This window comes from Acomys russatus, chromosome 25 (genome assembly GCF_903995435.1).
Source record: "Acomys russatus chromosome 25, mAcoRus1.1, whole genome shotgun sequence".
NCBI classification, from domain to species: Eukaryota; Metazoa; Chordata; class Mammalia; order Rodentia; family Muridae; genus Acomys; species Acomys russatus.
The window spans coordinates 31,809,389-31,814,808 of record NC_067161.1 but is presented as its reverse complement, the minus strand read 5'-3'; the positions used below and the strand labels follow the sequence as shown (position 1 = coordinate 31,814,808).

The following is a 5,420-nucleotide window of genomic DNA, read 5'->3' as shown; positions in this document are numbered from 1 at the left end:
CTGGGAAGTTAGGGACGAGGCATGAATAATTCAAAGCAAGGGGCTTTAAATCCAATTGCTCCCTGTTCTGCCTGAACTCTGACATGGTGACCAGGGTGCAGACACAGAAAGCTGGGTGGTGGGGATAGTGGGGGAGCGTGGGGGGGGAGGAGTAATCTGGAATGAGAATGTGGGGCTGGCAATACACACTGCAGAGCACAAACATGTTGACACTGTGACCCTACTGCTGTGAGATTTCTGTCTCCCAGTGAGCTCTTGGCAGCTGAGGCTGATCCTGGACCTCAAAGGTGACTAACCGTGCCAGGCCCCGGTTAGCTTGTCTATAAAATAGGAACAAAACCAGGGTCTGCCTCCTGAAGTTGGGCTAAATATGCAAAGAGGTAGCCAGTATAAGATCCCCTTATCCATGACAGACATCTTCAGGGCCCCCAGTATGTATATGAAACCAGACAGAGTGCTGAGCTCTGTATGTACTATGGTTGTTGGTGTTGTTGGTGTTGTTGGTGTTGCTGGTGTTGTTGGTGTTGCTGGTGTTGCTGGTGTTGTTGGTGTTGCTGGTGTTGTTGGTGTTGCTGGTGTTGCTGGTGTTGTTGGTGTTGCTGGTGTTGCTGGTGTTGTTGGTGTTGTTGGTGTTGCTGGTGTTGCTGGTGTTGTTGGTGTTGCTGGTGTTGTTGGTGTTGTTGGTGTTGCTGGTGTTGTTGGTGTTGCTGGTGTTGTTGGTGTTGTTGGTGTTGTTGGTGTTGCTGGTGTTGCTGGTGGTTGCTGGTGTGTTGGTGTTGCTGGTGTTGTTGGTGTTGTGTGTTGTTGGTTTTGTGGTGTTGGTGGTGTTGTGTGTTGTGTTGCTGGTGTTGTTGGTGTTGCTGGTGTTGTTGGTGTTGTTGGTGTTGCTGGTGTTGCTGGTGTTGTTGGTGTTGTTGGTGTTGTTGGTGTTGCTGGTGTTGCTGGTGTTGCTGGTGTTGTTGGTGTTGCTGGTGTTGTTGGTGTTGCTGGTGTTGTTGGTGTTGCTGGTGTTGTTGGTGTTGCTGGTGTTGCTGGTGTTGTTGGTGTTGTTGGTGTTGCTGGTGTTGTTGGTGTTGCTGGTGTTGTTGGTGTTGTTGGTGTTGTTGGTGTTGCTGGTGTTGTTGGTGTTGCTGGTGTTGTTGGTGTTGCTGGTGTTGCTGGTGTTGTTGGTGTTGTTGGTGTTGCTGGTGTTGTTGTGTTGCTGGTGTTGCTGGTGTTGTTGGTGTTGTTGGTGTTGTTGGTGTTGCTGGTGTTGTTGGTGTTGTTGGTGTTGTTGGTGTTGTTGGTGTTGCTGGTGTTGCTGGTGTTGTTGGTGTTGCTGGTGTTGCTGGTGTTGTTGGTGTTGCTGGTGTTTTGTGTTGTGTGTTGCTGTGTTGTTGGTGTTGTTGGTGTTGTTGGTGTTGTGTTGTTGTTGGTGTTGCTGGTGTTGTTGGTGTTGCTGGTGTTGTTGGTGTTGCTGGTGTTGTTGGTGTTGTTGGTTGGCTGGTTGGTTTTGTTTTCTTATACACACATGTAACCTATTTTGTGGTAGGTGACCAAACATCTACTCACCCTAGATAGGACACTGATGGCAGATCAAAGAAATGATCCCACCCAAGTCTAGGTTGGGGGACCAATGAGCTCCCTGGGGTTACTTATGGTAGCATGGGTAACCCAAAGCAACTGTGACACTGAAAGCCCACCCTAGCTTGATGATCCCTGAAGGCAACACCCCCAGGGCTCCCTGCACAACTTGCAGACAGCGGCACTGAAGAGCCATCTCCCGCCAGCATTTACTGCTCTTACAACCTTGGGGAGAGCCTCATGACTCCCTTAGATTCCCTAAGCTTTATAGAGTCTTAGGAGCCTCCCCGTTCCCTCCAGGAAAGAGTGTTTCCCTCAGAAGGAAACAGTTGCAGACCGCTTAGATAAACATTCACCTTTCCATGAAAGAAAGCCCTTGTCTGCTTCTCTAGACTCCGCCCCCATGAATTGCCACCATCCCTCCTGAGCTTTGTTCTCTGAATACAGGCACTGCAGTCCTGAGACAGTGAGCCTAGCAAGAGACAGCCACTAACTAACTAAGCGGCAGGTACTGTACACAGCATGGAAACGCTGGACAAAGGAGTAATTCCCACCCTGCACTAAATGAAGCAGGATGACATGAGATTGCATCACCTCACTCAAACCAAGAAACAAGAGGATGTTTTTGAATCATTTCTAGAATTTTCCATTGATTTTTTTTTTTTTTTTTTGGGCTACAGTTGACCACAACTATATAGAAAGTGTTTTATGCTGGCACATAGCAGACCCAGGCCATAGGGTGGGTGTGGGCACCATTCCACCTTTGTGAAAAGCATGTGGGGTTATTGGGATGGATGCAGCCCATGCTTGCTCAGCAGTGCAAGTTTAGCCACATGAAACAAGCCTGCTAACTACCACATGCAGAATGCATCTTTCTCATAGAGGGCAAAAGAACATGGCTTCTTATTTTCTCCACAAATGTCCCCTCAGTCCCAGAACTTTTGAAATGATACATGACAGAAAAGCTGAACACAACATGGTCATCGCCATGTTGATCTTGGTGGTGGCCTGTACTCCTGCCAGCTTGGGCAGCATCCTCAGCTCCAAGGTGAAAGAATGGGATGGCCATCTTTGCCATCCTAGCCACACAAGAAGAACTTCCCTGCCCTACGTGGACATATTGTCACTTGGAGCCAAGGGTGGTAGATACATGTGACACCCTCTCCCCACCCACCTGACCCCTCCCCTGCAGGCCTTCTGTAGAACCCTGTCCTTACTACTTGGGAAGGCTCCACAGTTTGGGTCCGGCCTATATCAACACAAATCTAGGTGTGGTCACTGGACCTGTGAGCCTCCAAATCTTCATCTATTCACCAACTGAGGTCCAAGAATCATGGGTTGGAGCTACCTCTATAGGGGGTTGTCTGGTACTGCTGCTGGGGCTCAGGACTCCAGAGACAAGCCTGAACATCCTTCTTCTCCAGCATCTGGCTACAATCCCAGCCATGAGCCTCCTGCTAGATTATCTTTCTCTCAGCCTCCACATTAAGGCAGGGATATGGTCTCAGCCTTATACTTATTCTCTGTGGGCTAGCAGGCTGCATTGTGTCTTCCAAATCCATATTCTGAAGTCCCTAACACCCAATGTCTTGAAAGAACACTTCTAAGAGATAATTAAAGTTAAATGCCCTAATAGGGTGAGGCCTACTTCAACAGAGCTGGTGTCGTCTCTCAGTGGTTAAGGATACTGGAGAGATGGTCCGGTGGATAAGGGAGCATACTGGTCTTCTAGAGGACCCAGGTGTGGTTCGCAGCGCCCATCTGGCAGCTCACAACCATCTGTAACTCTAGTTCCGGGGAATCCACTGCCCTCATCTGGCCCCTGTGAGCACTGAGCATATGTGATGCATATCCATACACATAAACAATATGGACCCACATAAAATTAAAATAAATAAATGTTATAAGGAGGAGGTTAGAATCAGGTGGGGTAGCCCACACCTGTCATCTGAGTACTTAGAATGTGAAGGCAGGAAATCAGGAATTCAGGCTCACTCAAGTTCAAAACCAGCCTGGCCTACATTAAAACATGTCTCAAAACAAGCAAACAAACAAATAAAACAAAGGAGGAGTAGAAGATGAAAGAGGAGCCGGAGACATTATGGTCATGATAATGATAATTGGGATAGAGCCACCCACAGCCGGGTAACCAAGTGATAACAGCCAAGGAGACAGGGCTCAGCAGAAAGCAGCCCTGTGGACACTTGACCATGGCCTTCCAGCCTCTGGGAGTCTGAGGAAGGAAACACCTAATTATTTAAGCCACTGCAACAATGGCTCCTCCTACAGACATGGACCGGACCCTCCAAGGCTGCCTTCCAGGCACCCATAGTACACCAGTGTGTGGGCCTGTGCTCCACCTCTCTTCCAATAACATCAAGGAAGTTGTGCCTGGGCCCTGATTCTCTGCATAGCGGCCATGATCACAGTCAGGGCACTGGGAAGGAAGGAGCTTTCTTAACTTCTTAGCTTTTCCAAGCTCTCCTGAAGGGTAGGAGACCCTGGGAAAGGTAAGACGTGCAGCACAGTCCAACTGAAAGGCAGAGGTGTCAGCAGAGCTGCCTCCCGGGGAAGGAGGCAGAGAACAGTGAGGGAGGGTCCCATAGACCAGGAACCAATCAGAGCTATGCATCCTGGTGAGGACTGGACTGGGAAGAGGCCGAGCTGTCTGCAAATGACACACAGAATGAACGGCGTGTGTGAAATACATGTGTGGAAGCCACAGGTCAACCTCAGGGGTCTTGCTTGATCTACCCGCATCTCATTTCTTGAGGCAGAGTCTCTCACTGAATCTGGAGCTCAGCCGGCCAGTGAGCTCCAGGGATCCACCGGTCACTACCTCCACTAAGTGGTGGAAATACAGACACATGCCACTGTGTCCACTTTCACATTGGTGCTAGAGATCCGAAGCCAGGCTTCTGAAGCAGGCACTTTACCAAACTAAGCCGTCTCCTCAGCCCCTGGTACATGGATTTTTTTGGGTCACCCTCAAGCCATACCTGGACTGTACTGCTCATAAGGAGCTCAACTTGCCATCGAATTCGCAACTACAGACTCCTGGAGCCTGACAGGAGAGTGTCACCCTAGGGACTGCTCCTTCCCAGTGTCAGCCATGAGCCAGCATGATCTGCAGCCAGAGGTAGGCCCCGTCAAAGGCAGACAGAGGAGCCAGGCTTGGGTGTTGGCGATTTGTTCCTGCAGATGAGTTCCAGCGGAACCAACCTTATGGGCCAGCTCCAGCTTTATCAGTGTCCCCTTGACCCACCCACACTGACCCAGGCCACCAGAGAATGTCAAACCGGATGCTCACTTTCTCTGACTCCAAGACCTTGGCCCAGGCTCAGACATTCTCTAACTTTGAGATGGAAACCATTGGGTGGGGACCACCTGATGTCCTCTTATCTCCCTGGCTCCCTGTTACAGCCTGTAGGGCTCAGCTCCGGAAAGGGCGCATTCTTCTTTTTGGCATTTCCAGATAAGTGGATGTTTTACTCTGGGATTTAGGAGTGACCTTTATCTGCAGTCTGGAAGGAGGCATCTGTCACAATATGAAGGCTCTAAAGTCTCCCAGAGTCTATTCCACTCCTCACCAGCTACTCCACTGTTCCAACATTAACTACTCCACTGCCCCCACATCAGCACTCCACTGTCCCCACATCAGCTACTCCACTGCCCCACATCAGCTACTCCACTGCCCCACGTCAGCTACTCCACTGCCCCACATAAGCTATTCCACTGCCCCCACAAGTACTTAAATTTAGCCAAGTCTGAAGGTCCCACTATCTCCCAACATCTCTGCACTAGAAACCAAGATGTCAGCCTATGCGGCTCTGAGAGATTCCCTAAACTAAACTTGA

At 49.8% G+C, this 5,420-nt stretch overlaps 1 pseudogene; it reads left to right on the top strand.

Moving 5' to 3' along the window:
• Positions 1–2,539: 2,539 nt before the first annotated feature.
• The window catches only part of LOC127207889 (proteasome subunit beta type-3-like), a 55,712-nt pseudogene continuing 52,831 nt past the window's right edge, over positions 2,540–5,420 (top strand).